At 49.5% G+C, this 22,639-nt stretch overlaps 2 long non-coding RNA genes across 2 annotated transcripts; one reads left to right on the top strand and one right to left on the bottom strand.

The window, feature by feature from the left end:
- Positions 1-6,849: 6,849 nt before the first annotated feature.
- On the bottom strand, positions 6,850-10,396 carry LOC111937055 (uncharacterized). Its single transcript, XR_002868392.2, has 3 exons — positions 10,343-10,396; positions 8,391-8,502; positions 6,850-7,139 (listed from the first exon to the last, which is right to left on the bottom strand). It is a non-coding gene; the product is annotated as an uncharacterized LOC111937055 (long non-coding RNA).
- A 15-nt stretch (positions 10,397-10,411) lies between these two features.
- Positions 10,412-12,302, top strand: LOC111937056 (uncharacterized). Its single transcript, XR_002868393.2, has 2 exons — positions 10,412-10,473; positions 10,963-12,302. It is a non-coding gene; the product is annotated as an uncharacterized LOC111937056 (long non-coding RNA).
- Positions 12,303-22,639: the final 10,337 nt, after the last annotated feature.

Genomic DNA, 22,639 nt, shown 5'->3' with positions numbered 1-22,639 from the left:
GCCAGAAGAGACAGTCCTTAATACAAACTCGGCAGCTGATTATTCCTTAAAATAAACAAAAAAGAGATGTTAGGAAAAGAAATAGAGTTTTCTAAGGATAGATCTGGATCTCATGTGCATTTCAGGTGGCAGCTGGGGGTCGTGGCTGTTTAGGGCACAGTCTTTGCTTGGGGTGTCCAGTTCAGTGGGAATGGGGTGGGGTTGCTGACCCCCAGGACTGGATTTGGGCTCTGATTTCCCAGTCAAGGGTGGATTAATCCTGACCCAGTGCTCAGAGAACGGAGCTGGGAATAGGTCAGGCTGTCTGCAGGAGCCTTTTGGCTGACGTGGCCAAAGGTCAGAGGTTGTGACATTAAAGCTGCCAGGAATTCTTCATCAGGGACTTCTTTTAGTTCCTTATTTCTCAGCTCAAAGTAAAAATTCTGGAAGAAAATTTTGTCCTGTACCTTTGCTCCCTTTCTCCTTTATCTTCCTTTATTTTTCCCCCCTCATCACTGCAACAGAGAGCTCTTCCCACCAGGAAAAGAACAATGGAAAAATTATGGTGAGAGAAAAATGAAGGAAATTTGGATTCTCCCCAGTGCCATGTTGGATCTGTGGCAGCAATTAAAGTGGCAATTCCCAGGGAACCTGTGGCATTTCTTTCCAAGGAATTTCAGTGCCAAATTCCCTCCAATGCCTGAGGAAAGCACAGCCCAGGTGCCTGTGGAACAAGAAGTAACGCTGAGTTTTTCCCAGCTCTCCTGCCTTTCATGTCAGCTCAAGGGTTAAGGGAGTCTTTAACTTCTCTCAGCCAGATTGAGCCTCAATTTTCCATTTCATCTCCATCCCCAGAACTCCTATTGATGGCAATATCCTGTTCGGGGCTTTTCCTTCCTTTTGATGTTTGATTTTCTCCTGCTGGCTGCGTGCTTGTACACAGAGGCTGATCAGAGGAGCTGACATTTATTTGAACAAGGGACGAGAGGGACTGGGATGTTTTGTCTCTCTCAACACGGCCTGCTCGGCGATGGGAGGGAGCTGTCACCAGATTCCAGCATGTCCCAGATGGAATAGGCAGCTCCTGGGCTGTAAATTGCAGGGAAGGGATCCTGTGGGGCTGTGAGGGAGGGGAAGCCTGGGTGAAGGCAGGCTGAGGTGTGAGGGCAGGAGCTGGGGTGGGATCCCAGCCACGTTCCCATCCTGTGGCAATTCCTGGGCACTGAACACACTGTGGCCAGCTGGGGCTGCTCCCGTGGCAGGGCGGTGACAGCTGCAGACTGCCACGTTTCTTGGCTGCCTCCTGAAATCCTCCTTCCCTAAAAACACCGGGATGGGCACTCCACATCCAGCTCGCAGCTGCTTCTGCTCCAAACGTTGTTTTGATGCCCCTTGGATGAGGATGAGAAATTGGATTTGCTACGTGCTCTTCCTACAGATCATTCCTGAATAAATAATGCCCCTTTCCCCATGGCATAGGCACAGCAAAATGCCATAGAAATACCTCACAAAATCAGCATTGGTGTTGGAGCACCTGGATGCTGTGAGCTGCATCCAGGCAGAAAAAATTTGCCGTGAAAATCTTCCCTAAATTTTCTCGTAGCTCTTGATACAACTATCGTCAGCTCCAGGGTTTGGAATTCAAAATCTGCATGCAGATTTCCTTTGGCAGTGACTTCTCCAACTAAGGATGGGCTGACACAACTGGGGAATGAAGGCATGGATTGAAGTCTGAGACAATTTGGCCTCTGCTCAGAATCCACAAGTTCAAGGCCTGTCTTTGCAAAGAATTCCTGCTGCCGAGGCTGCTCCGACTCCTCTCCCCTGAGGAAGGGTCGGGGTCTGGGGAAGGGCAGCTCCAGGAGCTCTGCACCCCCTGGGTGTTGTGTTTATTGCTGGAGGAGCTGACCCCACCTTCCCTGAGCTCAGAGTGATTCAACAAGCAGAAGCTGCTCTGCTTTTTGGGAATAACTCTGACCACAAGGAGCACGGTGGTTTTTCCGTGCCCTTCACCTCACCAGGAAAAAATGCAAACGCCACCAAGAACAACTGAGGTCTGCACTTTTCCCAATCCCTGGAGAATTTTGCCCGGTGGCTGGAATGTTTCTGATGTGGCATTTCCTAGCGTGCTGCTGGACTGGGAGGTGCAGGAACACGGCTCAGGAGCAGGGATGCTGGCACTGGGCAGGCTCTATCCATGAGGGAACTCCCCATCCAGTGCTTCCCAGATGGGAAATTATCCATGGGACAGGAGTAGGGGGACACAACTACAGTCTTGGAGGGCAGATCTGTCACCTTCAGGCAGCCACTGATTGTTTTTATGCATTTTTTAATATTTTTTTTAATAAATTGCCAGGTTTGTCACTCAATCCTAAACCTTTTCCTTTATAAGCTCACACCCTGCAATCAATAAGTCAGCAAATCTACAAGGATTTGTGATTCCCCAGTGGGAAACAGGGCAGATAAATAATAATTAGATCACTTTGAAGCCAATTACTTCTCTCTCTTGATCAACACAGAACACCCTGTCTGTCACAGCAGACATGAAAGAAAAGATGTTGATAATGATTATTAATAATAATATTAATAACAATTGGTAAGATAATAAATTGCTATGCAAATCTGCCAGCCAGCAGGAAAGCATTTCCCTGGTCTCTCTCCATATTATAGGGCTTAATTAATACAATCTATGGACAAACATGTATTTTATTTCCAGAATGGGAGTTGTAATTTCCTGAGGCTTGGAAACCCAGATGGTTTTGAGTTTAGAATATATCAGGATTTGTTTTTAAAGAGTATTTCAGTAAAGGTTGGATGGGGAGAGGGGAGTGGGGTGTCTTTTATTTAGTTCAAAGTTTAATTTGTGTGCCTTCAGCTGAAGTTCAGAGCTTCCAATAGGAGCAGGCATGGGGAAGGGCTCAAGTATGCAGACAGCCACAGGACAATAGCTGTGGGAAGCCTTGTCTGCCTTTGAAATGAGCTGTCATCCAAGGGACTGGGATGGTCCCGGGCTAGGAGAAGCCTGGGATGCTGACCAGGAAAGGGGGCAGGGATCATGGTCTTGGAAAGCCAGACACAGCTCCCAGAATAACACTGGCCCTGTGGCACTGGGAGGATCCCAGGCTGGCTCTGAATGATACCCTTGGGATGAAAGTTAGAGGGTGCCTGGGGTTACTCATCCATCCCCAGGCAGAATAAAGATCCATTTCTCCTTTTTCCTTCTTTTTACCTGGGTTTCTCTGCCTTGGAAGGGCTGGAATTGTGACTCACATCTAAAGCACATTAAACCCTTCTCCGTGGGCCCATGGATGGAGGAATCATTAAGGGCTTGAAGATATCTCAGGCACAAAAGTCAGCACACACTGAGTCATTCCATGTTCCTGAGCTCTGGATGAAAACCACTTTGCTGTCTCCCTACCCCTCTTTCCCAGCCACTTTTGGAAAGCTTGGGATTCTCATTAAGGTTTTGCAGTCCCACCACCTCCACAGAGCTCAGGAAGTTTTATTCCAGATATGCCATGCCAGCCTCTTCCTGCTGCTGCTTCCACTCTCATGGCATGGAGCATTTCCCAAAAAGAAAGAGCCACGAAGGCCAACTGGACAGAGGAATTGAAAAAGCACAGATTTCCTCATTTTTCATCTTATCCTGTCATTTCTAATGCCACTGGTCAGGAGAGCAACTGTAAATCAGCTCTTCTACCAGGACCAAAAAGCTCTGATTTTCTCCTTCTAACCCTTTTAAGAATTAATATAAATTTAATTACTTCTCAATTAGTGTCTAACTTTATTTCCCTCTGTTTAGTTCACGAGATCAGAGAGTCACCACTTTAAAAACTGCTTTTTGCAGTGCTGAGCAGCCCCCAGCAGCCCCTGCCTGGCCAAATCAGGCTCTTCTGCAGGAGAAATTGATTGTGGCAGAAGCAATTTTATACCCAAACACTGCAGACCCTGTTTTTCTCCACACCTTCACACACACCACTGTTTGTTCTTCGTGGAGTCCAAAGTGTTTCAGCCAGATTAACCCTGGAGATCGACAGTGTGCTTGAGAGGCCAATAATTGTGGAGTTAGTAACCAAACCCAGGGCTGAGAGCAGCAGAACCACTCACCAGGATTGTCAGGGGATGGAAAATGCAGCCTCAACTCAGGCTCTGCTCAGCAACTTTAAATAATGGGGCAATTAAGTGACTTGATTTCCCAATCACAGTGAGTACCAGCAAGAATTGCACTGGAGATGTGGCCTCAGAGTCTCCCCAGATCAGGGGGTTTTGTGCTGTCACAGCCACCTGGAGCACAGCTGATTGGGATCCTGATGCTGTTCCACAGGCAGAGAAAATTGCTCTTAGGCTGAGCCTGAAAAATGTGTCCTGCCAGCAGCAGTTCAAGGCCAGGCTTCAAACTGGGTTTATCCTTAGGATGGCTGGGATTGGGACAAGCTGAGTTCCACGTGGGAAGGCCCAGCTGCCGCATGGAGTCCCCTGGGGCATCAGCCCTGTGTGACAGCCTTTCCCTTCAGAGGGTTTGGTGGATGCTGGGGAAGAAATTCCACAGGCAGCTGCAAGTTCTGGGCTCGAGGAGTTTTAAAGTACACAAATGGCCTGAAAGTTAACAGGGTCTTCTCTGTGGGAACAGCAACCCCCAGCCTTCAAAATCCATGAGATGGTGCAAAACATCCCATTTAATATCAGTGTTGTCCAACCTTAAAAGCTTCCAGCTCCCAGCTCAACTCTTCTATGATTCCATGATTAAATTCCACCTCCACAGGTCCCATTTGCTCTGGGAGCCACAGGGGGCCACCAAAAAAGCACCAAATATCCCAAGACTGCTGATAAATTGAGGAGTGATCAGATTTTTGGGAACTGATGTCAATCCCTCCATACCTTGGTCCTCTAAATTGGGACCTAAAAATAGAGGAGGCTGTTGCTGTCTAGACAGATTTTAATCAAGAGCTCATTCTTTTCCCTCCTGCTATTTGGCATGGAAGTGCCATGGCTGGAATCATCTTCCAAATGCAGAGACCTCACAGAATTGCAGGGAGGAGGCACCACCATATCATTATCCTGCTTCAAAGAGCCTGGATAAAAATATCCCACAAATCCATGCAGGCTTCAGTGGCCAGGGGGGCAGCACCCACCAGCTTGAAAGGATTTTAATTTGGGATAAGCAATCAGCTGGAATACTGTGGTTTTCAATGTCTGTTGTGGATTCCTGGTTGAGATTCGGGCTCCCATCTTCTGGTCTGGGAAATCATCTCCAAGTCCATTGGATGGGGTGGGACATTCCAGGTGAAGGAGCTGATGTGGTTTTGGAGTGGGAATGAGCAGCAGCCACGAAACCACATGGAGAACATTAACCAGAGAATTTGTGGCTGCCCCATTCCTGGAATTGTCCAAGGCCAGGTTGGAGCAACCTGGGATAGTGGAAGGTGTCTCTGCCCAGGGGGTGGGACTGGATGAGCTTTAAGGTTCTTCCCAAGCCAACCCACTCTATGATTCCACAGTTCCAGAGGTGATTTTGGTGGCTGTTGTGTGCATGTCTATGCCGTGAGGTTGTTTCCTGTTGTCTCCCAGTGCCAGAGGGAAGGAGGATGTCAAACAGCTCCATTCCCACTCCTCTTTCCAGCCAATGTCATCTTCCTCCTGCTCATGTCCAGCCCGGGAGCCTCAGACCATGAGCTCATTTGGCTTCTCAGAGCAGAGGCAGAAGCCAGAGAGAAAAAGGGGGGAAAAAAGGAAAAAAAATACAGAGCAAACACAGGCCCTGTGTTCCAAGGGCTGGGATGGCACCAGCTCCTCTTTCCATCCAATCACTTTGGCATTGCAATCCTGTGTTTTCTGGGATCACTCCCTGCTCTGAGTTTTCTGTTTGTGGTGAAGCCCAAAAAAAACCTTTTTTATTTAAAATTTATTTTTATTTATTTTTTTGTGTGTGATTTTTTTAGGGGGACACTTTTATCTACTAAATGCTGAATAAACCAAATAGACATAGCAAAAAATATTTTCACCTTTCAGCATCAATCCCAACTCCACCTTTTTATTCCAGATGAAACAGGGGGATGGAGGTATCTCCCAGGACAGGAAAACTTGACTTTTTTCTCCTCTTTCTCCCAAAACCTGCTCAACACCTTAACATAAAATCAATTTTCCAATGGAAAAATAAACCCTGGAAAAGCCATTGGGAGGGATGGCTGGAAGGTGTGTGTATAGATTTTGGGGAACTGATAAGAGAGGGTTTGGTTTTGCTGCAGGCCATTAGATCATGAGAACTCCAGATTTGGAGCACACAGGATGTTTAATTCTCTCCTGGGACAGCTGTGCTAAAAACCAGGACTGAGAAAAATAATTAATGATGGTCCTGGTACAAGCCGTGCCAAGGGAAGCTCCCAGTGGATTCCTGGACTCACCAGTGCCCTGCCAGAGTTCTCTCTCTGCTGGTTCTAGGAGATGGACAAAATATGAAATTAATGTGGGTCAGGGAAAGGAAAATAATGAGAAACTCCAAAACCAAGGCTATTTTTGTACCCTAGGGAACACACACTAAAAATATCATTTATTTCTTTCCCCAAACCAGGGCACCTTCCCTCCTGTTTGCAAACCTCTCCAATGCTCCCATCTCCCCCCAGGAACTGAGCCTCTTGCCCAGAAGGGTTTCATTAACAAACAGCAGAATTTTCCTCAGCTCTGCAAAATTGAAGAGCTCACAGTTCCCAGCACTGGGAAAACATCAGGCTTCCCATGGTTCTTTGTTGTAGGATCGTTGGAGAGCTAATGGCCATTCATGAACTCCCAGTGTTGCAACACGATCCCTTTTTCTTTTTTTTTTTTTTCCAGGATGATTTAAGAAAAAGAGGAAAAGCAAAAAAGAAGAAAGGCTTTTAGCAGAGACATTTCAACAATTCCTTTAATGGCTACAGAAACAGGACCAAAATCAAGCACTGACTAGCTGTAATTAGACTTTAGCCTAAAAAATCCCCCACATGTAGAATGATTTCAATGAGGATTTCTGGGCACACTTGGCTGGCACAATTTTTCTGAGTGTGTTCTTCAGGAGGGAGCAAATTCCTTCCCCTCCTGGTTGCTGGGTTTTCCTCCTCCCTGAAGAACTTCCATCCTCAGTGATGGCTTTTGCAGTGGCTGGAGCTGAGCAACCAGAGTGGGGATGGCTGAAATGAGTGAAAAAAATCAGAAAAATAAAGAAAAAACCAGAAAAAAAATATGAATTTTATTTTTTTACTTAAATTAAACACATTCTCTGTGTGCTGGTGGGAGTGGTGGTAATTGGAAGCTCAAGGTAGCAGAGCTGGGAAGTTTTTGCTGCCTTCATGTTCACACTGAAGGTGTGTCAGGGCTGAGGCATCTGAAGGACATTGCATTTTTCCTGGGAATGTCACCTCAGCCATGATTACAACACGAATCCTCCCAGCAGCTGTGCCAAAATCCAGGATTTCCCACCATGCAGGGGAGGTGAGGGCTGACCAATCTTTCCTGCAGAGGCAGCAGCAGCAGCAGGAGAGGTGACAATTCCACTTGTCCCCATGGAAATGGATTCTGGAGTCAGGTCAGGGCCTGTGCTGGGGCTGTTCTGCCTCCAGAGCCCCCGAGCAGCCTCTGGCTGATTCCTATTCCAACCAGCACCGCTGCTTAATCTTGACTTATGGAGGAAACATATGGAATGGATTGAACAAAATATTGCTGTACTCTGTGCAGCTCCTCTCTCCCTTTCCTTGGAGCAGGAATATGAAACATCTGGGATGCTTTAGCACAGCCTGACTTGCTGGGCCCAGCTCTCACCCCGTGGGCCACTGCTCCATCCACCCTGCAGGTGCTTAGGGAGCATTTGGCTGGAATCAGCCCCTCCCCAGGGAATGGGATCTGCCTTCCTCAGCCACGGGGGCTTCAGGTGGAGGAAGTCATGTCCAAACCTTCCCAAGGCTCTCAGCTGCCAGGGCTGGCTGATCAAAGCCCACAGGTCACATGATCCTGGATTGGTTTGGGTTGGAAGGGACCTTAAAGCTCTTCTTGTTCCAAATCCCCACCAGGAGCAGAGACACTTCCATTAGGAGTTCCTGCCATCCCAGGCCATCCATCCCAGGATGGTGTCAAGGCCTCCAGTGATACCCACTTTTCTGAAGGCTTGGCTTTAATCACTGCAATTGCATTTAAAAAATAACCAAACTGATTTTTTTTTTTTTTTTTCTGTTGTGCAGTGACAACAATCCCCAGTTAGTGCAGCCTGTCCCCACAGTCCCACTGCCCGATGGAATTAGATGGGATTTCGGGGCTGGTTAAGGTTTAGCTCTACTTAGCATGGAGCTGGAGGTTCCCTAGGGCTGTCAGCACCTCCACTGTGCCCTGGGAGGGGGCAGGAAATTGTTGGGTGCTCCATGCCCAGCCCAGCCACAGAGAATTCACACCTCCTGCAGCTACCATCCTGAGCCAACGGGCTCTGACTCGTCCCTCAGATCATCCAGGCTGCTGGAGGAGATCAGGAGCCAAGAGCTGGATCCACCCTTCCTCCATCCTTGCCTGTCAGAGGGAAAGGAGAGCAGAGTCAGGGTCACACGAGGACACTGTGGTTTCCAAACACACCAAGAGCTGCAGCAGCTTCTCTGGGTCTCACCCCTGCCTTGGCCCTCAGCAGCAGCTGGGGCTCTCCCAGCTGGGACAAATATTCAGGCCCAAAGACCTTGGGTTTTGTTCTTCAGGATTTTTGTGAATCAGGGCTCAGCAGCACCAACTCAGCTCCTCAGGAACATCCAGGATCCCACGGGACCCTCTGCCAGAGGCTTCCCTGAGCTACAGAAGATGGAGAAAATCCACACTCCCCACGAGCTGTGGTGGGGAAAAAGCCCCCCCGTCCATGGGGACACCAAACCTCCTCCAGTCGCTCCCAGCAAGGTGCAGAGCTCAGCTCTGACCCCTTTCCAGCCCAGAAGATTTATGACTCCACCACCAAGTCTCCTATTCCTTGAACTCACCCACCAGATCTTATGTCAACTGCACATTCCTTCAGTGCCTGCTGTGTTTATTCAGTCCAGGGACTGGTTTATTCTCCTGAAATATCTGTTTCAATCTGAGGCGAGCTCATTGCAGGTTCCTATTTCCCCACTGCTGAGCTTTAGGATAAAACCCCCACTCGACAGCTGAGTAAATGACACCAATAAAGGGCTGTGTTTGGCCTGTGGAACAGCTGAGGGGGAGCTAAAGATGTTCTGATTCATGTATTTGTTGGGCCTGCTCTGGAGTGGACCCTCTGTCTCTACTTTCCTGTGGCCTGAACCAAGTGTCAGCCTGGGTATGGTGAAAAACCCCAACATTTCTCAATTGTAATGGGGATTGCTGCTGGGAAAAGTGGCTCGTTTACTTCTGAGGGCTCAGCATGAGCTGCAAGACCCTTGGGATATTCCAAATGGAAAACATGTCTGTGCTGCCTCCCAAAAGGAGGAAGAACAAACTGCCAAGGCTGAAAGCACAGGCTGTTTCACGGGACCCAGAAGGTTCCTCTGTGTGTGATTGATTCTCCTGCACAGGCATTTCTCAATGTTTTTCTGGCTTTTAAGTTAAGGGAGAAAAAAGAGCCCAGGCTCAGTGTTGTAGAAGGGTTTTCAGTCAGCTTTGTGGGGCTGCCTGAGAGGTAAAACCCTGTGGTCCATGTGCAGCAGCAAAAGGATGGCGAAACAGCCACAGAGCCTCCTGAAGACTTTGGGAGAGCTTTGGATTCCTACTTGTGAGCTTCCATGGGGCCCTTTATTAGAGCTTTGTGGGTGTGGATGTGTGTTCTTTTGGGGTCTGAGCCAGCTGAACTCAGTGGGAGTCCTTTGAAAGTCCTCTCCTCTGCCCTGAGCAGGCCCTGGACTGAGCTCAGACTGGGAATGCTCCAGGGGCAGGATTTACTTGGAGGAATGTTCTGTGGAAGGAGCAGCTTTTCAGGGCCTGTTGATAGAAAGCCATTACTGAAGTCATAAATAAGAGCATTGGCACTGGCAGGGGTGAATGAAGTGAGGAGTGCATTAGGAGCAGGGGTCATCCAAAGCCAAACCCAGGCAGGAAAGGCTTTTAACTCCCAGAAAATGCTCACATGCTCTCAATCCTCCCAGAAACTTTGATTTACACTGCCTGGGCAGGCTGCTTGCTGTGTGATGTGGCAGAGGGGAGCAGAGGCTGTGTAAGCACCTCAGTGCTGTGGTTTTGGGGTTTTTTTTGCACAGAGGGGTAAATATTGAAGTGCTGGAGCAGTCAGGGATGTCCCCACTTGGTGTGGTGAGAACGCCTTGGGGACAGGGCCCTTCTCCTGTGCCGGGCCCTTCAGCTGCTCTCACTGTTTGAGTGCTCTCCTGGCCTTCCCCTCACATCAGCCATGCCAAACCTTGAGTGGAAACATCTGATAAAAGCTGGAAGGGTATCAAAGATGGGATTTGAGCACAGTAATTGGGGCCTCAGCTGCAGGCCAGAACCGCCATCTGCTCAACGTGTCCCGGCCTGGTCCTGCGCCTCTAGGTGAAGGCCGTGCATAGCATCCCTGAGCATCCCAAAGGAGCCCAAAATCCTGATTTTCCCCTACTCTGGGAAAAGATCCTGGGTTTTTATGGATGTCAGAAAGAGGAGAAGGAGCTCCCATGTTGCACAGCCCCTGGAAATAGCAGGACATGGTCAGGGTGCCAGAGGGATCTGTTTATAGCAGGGAATTAGAGCTTGGATCTCCAGCCTGGCTCGGGGAGGTGGAGGAATGGGCAGAAAAGCAGCCTGGAAGGATTCCAAGGGTGTGAGCACAGGGAACTGAGGTGGAATATGTGGAACTGGCCTCACAGGTGTGACTGGGAGCACAGGAAACACAGGGAAGGTGCAGCACAAAGTGAGGGAGATCAGCCTCTGGCCTAGTCTCATATTGTTGCCATGAAAAGCCAGAAAATAGACATTTTTAATTGAGCTAACTGCTTTGTTTGTTTTGTTGAAGTGCCATTAAACATCACCACTTCTTTTTTCCAGCTGGTTTTGGAACTTCCAGAACAATCATACATGATTTTTGTACAGCAGCCCTCTGCACAGCACCATGAATTGTGCAGTTTTAGGAGCAGAAGTAAATACAGGTATTAAACCAGAGGATATGGAAAAATTACTGCTTTTTCCACAATAAATTGGCAAGAAGGCAGGATCTGTACTCTAAAAGATTTTAGTTTCCAACATGTGTGATTGTGGAATCTCATCTATTTTTCATCTTTGACTGCCCAAATCTCTGCTGGCGTAAAAAAAAGAACTCTCTGTGAACGACTACACTTTATCTTAGCCCAGAGTTATTCCTTAAAAACCTCTGCATATTCTTACATCATGCCCTGGGAAGCTGTCACTAATTAGGGACAGATGAATCAATCCTGATAAAATTAAATCCTGGTTCAACTTTTGCCCCAGTTTCTCCTTTCCTGCCGCCCACAGGAGCCTGGAGTGCCTGCCTTGTTCTCACGTCTTTGGTTTTGGTTACTGGAATTCTTTGGGAATACAGGAATGGGATGCTTTCTGTCCTATCTAGAAGAAAAGCTGTGCTTGTTGCAGCAAAGAAACCTCAGACTCAACAAGCCTCAAGGGGAGGTGAACAGAAACCAAAGCTTTACTTTGCTGAAAAAGAAAAAAAAATCAATTTGCATTAATCAAAAACCTCTTAAGAGATTTCCAACGTGGTTTTTCCAGACTCAAGGAGCTTTGGAGGCAGAGGATTTCCACTGGCTGGGTTGGAGTCTCTGCTGGCATCCATTTGGGGTGTCTAATCCAACAGATCTCCCACTGATATCCACCAAAGCTCCCCTCTTGGAGGTTCCTTCATCAAACCAAATCACCTGCGGTACAAGGAGAGTGTGCCTGTGGAATGACATCCAAGGGAAAACTTGGCATGTCAGCAGAAGTACATTTAGAGCTGATTTATAGTCGGGTGTGAGAGTGGAAAATCGGCTTTGCAGTGTTGGGATGGACACCAGCAGCTTTTCCCTCAGCCAGGCTGAACCATGAGGCTTCCTGAAATTCATTTATCACTGCTCTCCCAAGATCCTTGGGAACAAGCTGAGGGTAATTCTGCATTCCACAAACTTTCTTCTCCCACTGCTGGATTCAAGGAAGGCTCCAATTACTTCCCTGACCAGGCTTTGCTCCTGCACAAATCCCTCAATCAAATATCCACAGCAACCTTCCCTTTGGGACAGAGGGTCGAGGAGTTTTCCTGAACAGCCAGTACAGGTGACAGTCCCACAGCAAATCCCTTTTACAACCTGATTTCCAGCACCTTCCTTTCTTAACAGGGAAAACTTGATATTTTTCCAATAAAACATATGTAAATCTCATTTTTGTGGATTTTTTTTTTCCTTTGCTGCATCATCCCCCTTGGAGTGTTTGCAGGTTGGGACAGAGAGGTGGAGAGAAGGGTTCAGGAGAACTGAACTGTCTTGATGTACTCGTGAGCCAAAGCTTGTGTGATGTTCACAACCAGGATGATTCAAACAATCAAAAAACTGAGATATTTCCTGTCCAGGCATCATCCCTGCCCCTGCTTAGTGGGGCAGCATCTTAGGATGGGACTCTGGTCATTTTTGGGATCATTTTCCATTAAAATTTCAAGCTGAGAAAGACATTAAATTCCCAATTTCCCCACTTTTGCCTCTGGGAAGAGGATCTGTTTGAGATGTGCAGGAGCCAGAGATGGTTTAGGGAACCTTTTACTTCTCATCTTGTTTGCTGTTTGGGTTCTGATTTTAGTGCTGGACCTCTCCCTCTTCTCCAAACGGGCTCTGCTTTTTGTAGGGAAAGCAAGAAAGCTCCAGCCAAATCTCCAAACAAATCTGTTTGAAGGTTCATGGTCTGGAATTGATTAATCTAAGGTGGAGGAGGGGAGAGACAGAAAAAAAAAAAGGGGTAAAATCAAGATAAGAAAACCCTTCTTGCAGGGATATTGCAATTATTCCGGGTTTAATTTATGAACCCTCTGGCCTTGTTGCAGTGTGTTCATCTCGGGTTTGTCTGCGGTGAACAACGTGCCTTTCAACAAGGCCAGGAGAAATTGAAGCTTGGGTCAGGCTGTCACAAATGTTTTCATTCTTGTGATGGCCTCAAAGAGCAGCAGAAAATAGGCAGTCCCCAGGCACGGGGCAGCAGCCAGGAGGGAACAAGACAATCTCCATGGGCCCAAGGCAAGCAGGGATTAAACACCATCCTGGGGACAACTCCTGCAAGGGCTCTGGCTATGAATTAAGTCAATTAAAGTGTTTTCAAAACACCCTCCACAAAATATCTTGGCTTCCTCGTTGGTGAGTCAAGTGAAGAGCACCAGGAGCCTGCGGGAACGTGGCCACCGCAATGGTGTTTAATTCATTCTGGGGATGCTTTTTTTTCATGGAAAGCAGAGCAGCACCCAGATGCTGTCTCTGTCCTCACCATGGCAGGGAACAGCTTTTCCATGGCTGGAGGGGAGGAATCCAAGCGCCACATTCCAGCCCTGCGGCTGCAGGAGCCACAGCTCGTTACCTGCACCTCTGCTGGCACCAGGGATGTGGGAATTGACACCAGGGATGCGGGAATCGACACCAGGGATGTGGGAATTGACACCAGGGATGCAGGAAATGGCACCAGGGATGTGGGAATCCGGACCAGGGATGCAGGAATCCGGATCAAGGATGCAGGAATTGGCACCAGGGATGAAGGAATCAGCACCAGGGATGCAGGAATCGACACCAGGGATGCAGGAATCGACACCAGGGATGTGGGAATCCGGACCAGGGATGCAGGAATTGGCACCAGGGATAAAGGAATCAGCATCAGGGATGTGGGAATCCAGACCAGGGATGCGGGAATTGGCACCAGGGATGAAGGAATCAGCACCAGGGATGTGGGAATCCAGACCAGGGATGCGGGAATTGGCACCAGGGATGCGGGAATTGGCACCAGGGATGTGGGAATCCGGACCAGGGATGCAGGAATCAACACCAGGGATGCGGGAATTGGCACCAGGGATGTGGGAATCGGCACCAGGGATGTGGGAATCGTGTCCCAGCTGCTGGTAAAGCCATTGGAGGGGTAGGTTCAGCGCTGGTGGGGGCAGCTGTTCCAGCCTTCTGTCTCAGATGCTCCTCATGCAGAGCTCAAATTTTCCATCCATCATTCCAAGCTCTGCTCTCTGTTTCAGGGTCTGATGCTCTGTCCCTGCTCCGAGCCCGATGTCCAACTTCTGTTTTACAGAATATTGAGAAAAGCTCCAGCCAGATTTTCTCCCTGGGTAATTTTCTCGGTTTGGAAGGATTTTGCTGCCGTGTGTTTTGTCACCAAATCCTGGCATCCTGTGGTGATGCCATGGGCAGGAAGCAGATTGTTCCCAGCCAAGGACAGAGGATACAGGGATGATCATCCTGTGCTCACACCCAGCCTGGCTCATTCCAGGGCTCATGAGTAGAGCCTGGAAGGTGAGTTTTGTCAGGATCCTTGCAAATAAAGCCAGGCTTCTGAAGAGGGAGGCTTTGGAGCCATCCCTACCACCCAGGGAGAATCTGTATGGAAAGGGAATAATTTATTTTTCCTCCATCACCCTTGAAGTGCTGGCAGCCCACAGGGTGGTCCAGAGAGATGGGAACACACAGGGTTAAAATCAGCCCTGGCTCCACTAAACCTGATTGCAAAACCCCCTTTGGCTCCAGTGAAACAATTTCCCCACCACCCTCACCAGTTCTGCCTTCCCAGAAAGGTGAAGGACACGCTGGGGAGTTGCAGTCAGAGCCGTGCAAGGAATGCAGATGGTTTATTAGGAATCTGTGCCGGTGCTCCTGCAGCAGCCTCAGTCCTCCTGCGGCCCTGCCTTGCAGCTTTGTTCTTGAGAATCCTCTGGGGAGCTCATTTAAAAAGCAGGAATGCTCACCAAAATTCTGTCTCATATGAGCTGGGAAGAGGAAGGAAAAGCAGGAGACCTTTGAGAAAGGCAGAGACCCATCGAGTCAGGGCACAGGGATTGTTTGCTGCAGCAAAGCCAGGATCTTACCTCTGGATTTGCTGCTGGCTCTACCCCAACACTCTCCAGAGAGCTCCAGTTGTCCTATTTTTGGTTTAGGCTGCAAGCTCTCCCTGCAAACCTGGGCTCAATTATTTGGGTACAGCAGGCTGGAAGTTGACCTGCAGGTGCAAAGAAAAATGTTAATAAACCAATTGTGTCTCTCCAGCAGAGAAACAGAAACAAAACCTGAGTCAGGCACCCTTTGGCTGAGAAAAATTTTGCAGAGCAGAGGTGTTTGCAGAAGCACTGGGAGTAATGTGAATGATTAAGAAATTAGAGTTGTCTTTGCTGAGACAACTTAGAAATAAATGCATAAATTAATGGGAGTTTGATGAGAAGGTTTTAATCATTTTTATAGACAGCTGTGCACAGGCAGCAGCTCCTTTTCCTGACTGGGAAAAAACTGTGTTAGTGCTGATGTTAAGATGCCACTGAAGGGGAATCAGGGTGTGAGGGGAAGTCTCTGGGAAGTGAACACGTTTATTCAGGATGAATGATCCCCCTGTGGTAAACAGATTTCTCTAATCCCCCTCTCTTGTGGGGTAACTCCTCCGATGGTATCAGATCTTTGCTAGAACCAGCAATTTTTCCTACCAATTACCCACCAGTTCCAGCCCATCTCCCTCTGAAATAACAGGCAGGGCATTCATGCCAGATTCCAATCGGATGATAAGGGAATTTATTGCTGAGATGATCACTGCAGCCACGGTGATGAATGGGTTCGGAAGGGTTTTAGGGCATTATTTCCCCACGCTCCTTTTTGTGCCTGTGCCTGCAGACCGGCTCCTCCACAGCCTTTTAGGGGGTTGTTTCTGCACGAGGATGGACATTTTTCTCCAGGTTTTATTCATCCTCCAGCTCTCCTTGCTCAGAAAACAAGAGAAGGACAATTAAATCCATCACAGGGACGGCGCTTTTGATGGGGTTTGTTGTACTTGGCACCCTGTCAGCAGTGGGGCCCGTGATGAAAAAGGTGCACGTTTAAGGGGCTTTAATCATTGCTGAAGAGCCGTGCAGGGTGTTAAAAATGAGCTGCTCTGCTTCTGAAGCTGCTGAGGAGATGCAGTTTGAAGATGGGCTCCCCACTGCTGCTCAGCTCCAAGATTTGAGTTGTTCCTTTTCCTTTCCTAGAAACAAGCTCCGTGGTTTTATCTGAAGCTGTTTAATAGCAAAGGTGGATCAAAGGGGAAGATTCTCAGCTGCAGCCCAATAAATTTGGCAGGTGGTAAAGCAGGTTGGCATCTGAAAGGCTGGTCCAGCTCATGGTTCAGGTCAGGCTTTTTAATAATCCCAAGCGTCAGGAGCCACTTCCCTTCACCCAGCCCAGTTTAGACCAGTGACAGCAGCAAGAAACAAAGCAGAGCCAGGGAAATCCCCAAATTTCTGCTTCTGCTGGAGAGGAAAAACAATCTGATGGCTTTTAACAGCCCTACAAAGCCTGAACACCTTGAGACAGCCCCAGCTGATCTTCCCAGACAGTTTTTCTCTCCAAGCCAAACTCTTCCATGTCTTTTTCTCGTTAAGGATCATCTGTTGGATCACTCTGAGGGAGCAGTGGGATGTCCAGAGCTGTCACTGTCATCTCACACCAGCCACTGCCAGTGATGCTGTCATGCTCAAGGGAAGAAAACAGAGCTGAGAATGCAGATTTAGGGTTTATTTATTAAAAAAAAAACCCCTCATATTTTAAAAATCTGGGGTGGTACCCTGATGCTGTCCTAACAAGGAAGGGCATAGGGCACTTCCCAGGGTTTATAACCAGCTGGAAGTCTGAACCTGGCTGTTTTTCCCATTCTCAGAAATGCAATGAGGGTTACCATGCCTTTATGTCATTAAAACCTGGGTGGATTTTTGGGGGGCATAGAAAGACAATTTCCCAATGGAAGTGCTGCCCCTTTTCTAAGCTCTACATTTGGTTCAGCTGCCTGAAACTTGGGATACTGAAATTTAGGGATCATCTGTCTCCTCCAGCTGGGCCTCATCTCCAGTATCTCACTAAGAGAAAAGTCCAAAGTGTTTAAAAGCAAGATCTTTTGCTAAATTTATAGAGATGCAGATTTTACTGCACCTAAAACTGACCAGAGAGAAAAGTTTGATCTGGGCTCAGCCTTTCCCCCACTTCATTGGAAGACAGTCACATTTGGGGCTCTGTGCAGTCTGGATCTAATACACAGCACACCATTAATAGATGTTGGAAAGGGTTGCTACAAGCTATTACTGAGGCAAAGTAAAAGAAATCAGATGTTTATGTACAATTATGCTTTTGTGCAGAGACAGTAAAAAGGAAAAGTGCCTTTTTCCATTTGGGGACGGCGTCGAGATGGACGGATAAGGACAAGGAGAGAAGGCACCAGGGGCTCAGGTTTCCCTCACATCCCTCTGGCAGAGCAGTGCAGGGAACAAACAAATCCCAAATCTGCTGACTCTGCTTCAGGGAAGGCAAAAGGGCTTTTGCTGTGGTGCGTCTGCTGAGTTTTGATTCAGGAGTGGAAGAGCAAGCCCAGGCCTCACCATGCCCACGGTGACATCTGTGTCCTGCCCATGGCACAGGCAGCAGCCCTTGCTCTGCTCCCTCTTGGCTCCAGCAGCAATAAATCAATTTTCAGAGACTTTGATCTACTGCTGCATCAATCCTCTGGCTCTATAACCCACCCTGCAGCCACTGAATCTCCAGCAAAGCAGAGAAAATTCATCTCCACCCTGACCCTGGGGCAACATTTTCCTGTGCCCAAATCTCCCCGTGCACACCTGGAGCAGCTCCATCCAAACCCCCTAACAGAGGCTCCCCAAGCAGTTGTGGTGCTGAGCCATATCCCATCAGGGTGCTGGCCATGCCCAGTGTCCCTCATGGAACACAAACAGGGACAGAGCCACCCGTGGCCCTTGGGAGCAGCACTGGTGTGTCACTGGGCAGAAAGGGACATGCCACCAGCAGAAAAGGATATTTCATGGCCTGCAGTTGCCCTCCCCACAGTCCCAGCTGTAAAAAAGCCCTGCCAGCATCCCCAGGAAAGTTCCCATCTCCAGCGCCCCGGCCATCCACGCAATCCGTGGGAGGATAAAGGCAGGGAGAGGGAGAAGGGGGGAGAGATAAACAATTTCCTACACAGTTGTGGCTCAAGCCCGTCTTACAAGAAACACATGGTCCCTGACACAATATTTAGCTCTCCTGTAACATGGTCCATTTGGAGGCTGGTGGCTGTGTGGAGAGCTGTAGTAAAACATTCCTCGCTGGTAACACACACACACACACACAGAGACAGAAAAACCCAACCTCAGGAGGAATGATTGGGGTTAACTCCATAAAGGCTGGAGGAGGTTCCTCTGGAGCGGGGATGTGCCTCAGCATCTCCTCAGGATGTGGAAAACCCAGCTCTATTGGTTTGAAAAGCTTGTCCTGATGGGTGGTGACCCCTTGGCTGTGCCCCATTAGACCCAGAGGAGAGGAGTCTTTGGGGCTGGAACTTTTCCTTCAGTGCGCTGTTCTCTGCTCAGAAAACAGTCTTGGGGAGGATCGCTGTGTTACGCCAAAAAAAAAAAACAGCCCTTTTATTTTTATTATTTTTATTCAGCTTTTGTGCTCATTAGCTCAGGAACTTACAGTTGGAGTTGTCACTGGGCTCCTCCTGCCAACATCTTGCAGGGCTTCACGGGAGTTACATCATTTGGCCTCGGAGGAGCAGCTAAGTGGAAACACATTTGGGTTCGCTTGTATTGCTCCAGCTCCTTTTCCCTCTCTCCTGGATTCCCAGGGCAGAGCAGGAGGTCAGGCAGCTCTCAGTGCCCACAGAGCACAGGGATCCTTTGGGATATCAGATCCCATGGGCATTGCACTCCCCAAAACCATCCCAAATCCTCCTGCAATTGGTCCAGGTCTGCTCCAGCCCTGGGTGAAAGCACGAAAAGCTGGGTATGTAACTCATCCTGGCTCATCCCTTCTGCGTCCTTAGGTTTTCCCTGAGATTCCTCCTGGAGCTGTGTCCTTCCCCTCCCTGCTTGCTCCGAGCCAGCATGTCCCCATGGCCAGCACTCTCTGCCCTTCCCATTCCTCTTTCTGCTCTGCAGCATGGGGTTTGCTTTGCCCAGACATTTTTATTGAGGGATTGATCCCAACACCAGCCCAGGCCTGGCATAACCAAGGGCAAATCAGATCCCACAGCAGGAAATTTGCTGTTGATGTAGCCTGGATTTTTTCCTGACCATGGCAGGACTGTGCAGTGACAATTTTACCTACAATGGCTTAGTTTGCTCCTCAATTCATCCATTAACAAAATTCCAAGGGTGGCTGACACCCAGCCTTGCCCACCAGAACTCTGGATCTTGCGTGGTGCTGCCGCTTTTCTAACCCCAAAGCCAAGGAGGAAGGGGATGATAAAGCAAAATGAGGGTCCCAGTTGCAGGCTGGAGTGGGTTTTTAATCAGTTTCAGCTTGTGGGCTGGCAGCCACTCATGCTCTGCTGTGCCCAGCCTGCCCAGGGAAGGGGACTTGGGGACTTGCTGAGAACCAGGGCGGGTTTGGAGCTTCCCCAGCAGTTTTGCGTGTCAGTGCAATCCCAGATGCTCCTCTCCCTCGTGCCTCGACGAGCTGCTGAGGAATAGCTCATTATTTATAAAAATAAAGCCAAGAAGCTGTCCCAGCAGAGGCCACCCCAGCGAGCTCCCTGCCACTCAGGTCATCAGCTGGACACGGGGAGCTCGTGCAGAGGAGCTGCTTTGGAGCAGCCCTCACCAACACACCCAGACTCTCTCCCTGCATCTGTTTCACACCCACACCAGCCCTTCCTCTGCGCTGGGCACTCGCTGATGGGTTTGAATTAAATTCATGGTCATGGTTCATTTTTTTTCTGTCCGTTGATGTTTAGTCACGAGGAAGCAATTCCTTGTGAGAGTGCCCCGAGCGTGTCCTGCTCCTGTGTGGGTTTGTCCCGCAGGATGTGGTGCAGGGCCGGCTGCACTGACTCACGGCCCTGGGAGCCCCAGGGAGCTGCAGGGGTCTGGCGAGAGGGGCTGATGCTTGCGAGGAGCAGCAAGGTTCCATGAGCATCCCAGGGACAGGTCCTGCAGCACCTCCACCCTGTCCCGCCCCCCTGACAGTCTGGGGACAAGCAGAGAGATGGGAAACATCTTCCTCATCCTCGTCATTAGTGGCACCGGCTCCCAAGGCTCCGGCGACACCCAGGAGCCCCCTGAGCATCCCCGGGCGCGGCTCCGGCGCTCCGGGTGCTCGGGAAAAGGCAGGCGTGAGCACCATCTAGTGATGCCGGCAGCAGGCCCGGGGCTGTCCCCTCCGTGGGGACCCCACCGGCCCCAAAAGCCCCGCACGGACCGGGCTGTGCTCGGTTTGCTACCACGGAGCCGCGCTTGGGTCCTGGGATGGGTTGGGTACCACTCTGCTGGGCGCTGGGTGCAGCGTTCCACCCCCAGGGAGGGATGAGGGGAGCGCTGGCACCAGGGAAATTCGGGAATCCTGTCCCTGGGTAAATCCTGGGTGGTTGAAGCCCTCCAGATCCCACTGCAGCTCTTCATCCATCCCTTCCCACCCCTTCACATCGGCCTCTGGCACAGCCCTTGCCGAGAGCTCATCCCAGAGGATGAGGAATTGTGTCAGATGCTGGAAATCCCTGCCCTGGAAATGCAGAGGAGGTAGATGGCAGCAGGATCCTGCCCAGGCTCAGGGGACACAATGGCACTTCCTAGGAAGGGTCTTGGTGTCACAGGTACTTTTCTTAATGATCCATTTTTCACCATCACTTAAATGTACAGAAATCTCAGCTATTTTTAACAGTATCCATTTCAATCTTGTGAAAGTATGAGCTAAGAGAGTGGCAGGGTTCAGAAACTGGAAAAGCCAAGTGCAAGCTGTGCTGCAGACACAGGATTTTAGGGATGAGTAGGAAAAGCACAGTTCCACTCCATGAAAATTTTCAGGGCACTGAGGGAAAATGTGGGGCCTGTTGCATATTGCAAGTAGAATGTTCACAAGTCAGGGGTTTTGCCTAAAAAATCAACCCTGCATGGGACAAGGATTTCTGATCCTGGGGCTTCTCCAGGCCCCGTTTTGTAGAACCACATTTTGAGCAATGCAGAGACACCAAAAACCTGCTTTTCTCCCTCACAAGGAGCTGGTTTATTTGGTTTTAAAGTCATGGCTTTAAAGATAAACCTCCCGCTTTCTGCTACCAGCCTGGAATCAGAAATGATGAATTTTGCTAACAAAGCCTCATTTGACAGGCTCAGAGCTCCTAACACAAAATATTCACCACATTCCCAGTTTTTTCCCCCCAATTCCAGCTGAGGACATGCCACACACCTTGTCCCACATACCTAAAGCACACCAGCAGACAGGCAGGTAATTTGTGGATCGTGGCTATAGCACGGATCACTGGAGTTAAAATAACAGGAAGCATTTGGGAAGGGATTTTCAGTCTCACTCTTCAGGGTTTAAGTGGATCTGTTTGTCCTAAAGACAGGGATGAGGCTCAATAGGGGCAGGAACACCCAGCAGCAGAATCTGGCTGCTGTCACAGACCCAGATGGGTTTAAGATCTCATTTAACCTGGATTTCCTGGGCAAGGTTTGGTGTCACTCAGCCCTGCTGCCGAACACCACCCTGTTTTTAGGGTGCATCACCTCTGTGAGAGGCGAGGGCTTTGAAAGGACAACTGCCAGACCCACGGATTTCCACTTCCCAGATGGTTTGGGGACAGTGGGGTGGGGAATGGCTCTATTGAAGCCTGTGAAGGTGAAGGGGATGTGCCAGGGAGACTCCCCCAGAGCAGGACTGCTGCCCACACCCCAAATCCTGAGCTGTGCTCCCTGCCAGCCCAGCTCCCTCTCTCCCTTTTTTTAAGGGATATGCAGCCTGTTCCCAGGCTGGGCTGAGGAGCAGTTTTCCCTGCATCCAGAGGCTTGCTGGCCCTTTCCTAGGTGAGCTCAGCAAGCACAAATGTCCTCCCTAAACAACACCAGAGAGGAGACAGCTGGATCCGAACGCGCCCGCTCTAGCACAGGCTCCCTTTCCAGTGAGTCATAAAAGTTCCTTGGCTGCTGCCTGTGTGTCTCTGACTGGGATCAGGTTAGGGGCAGCATGGAGAGCTGAAGATGGAAAATATGTGTTGAATTTACTCCTCTGTCCCACTGCTGATCCCAAGGCTTGGGAATGCTCCTGCTGGAGCCCTCTGCCACACGCCAGCTCTGCTCCGAGCTCTCTGGGGTTTGTTGTGCCTCCATTCCCCTGTCCTTCCATCCTCTCCTACATGTCCCTCTGCATTCCCACCTGGAATGCAAGGCAGGAGCGTGTTGAGGGGGACAAAGGGTCAGCCAGAATTCCAGTGGAGACAGCAGGCAGCTGTCAGGCACTCAGAACGACTCATATTGTCCAGGGCACAAAAAAATCCTGAGGACTGAGGCTTTTCCATCTTTATTTTTTGGTCTGAGCAGCAGCAACAGGCAAAAATTCCCATTCCCTGCCTGTAGCACCTTCCTGTCTCTCTCTCTAGGAGCTCTGACTGGTGCAAAGTGTGTAACACTCCCCCAGACCTGTCTCAGCCTGGCTGGGTGTTAGACCAGGTGATGCTCCCACTGTGTCCTGACACTCCCCTGCTCTGTGGTTATGGAAATTGGAGCTGGATGTACACACCCCAGTGG

This window comes from Cyanistes caeruleus, chromosome 20 (genome assembly GCF_971803275.1).
Source record: "Cyanistes caeruleus chromosome 20, bCyaCae1.hap1.1, whole genome shotgun sequence".
Taxonomy (NCBI): domain Eukaryota; kingdom Metazoa; phylum Chordata; class Aves; order Passeriformes; family Paridae; genus Cyanistes; species Cyanistes caeruleus.
Note: the sequence above shows the minus strand (reverse complement) of the source record. Positions and strands in the feature narration are given on the sequence as shown.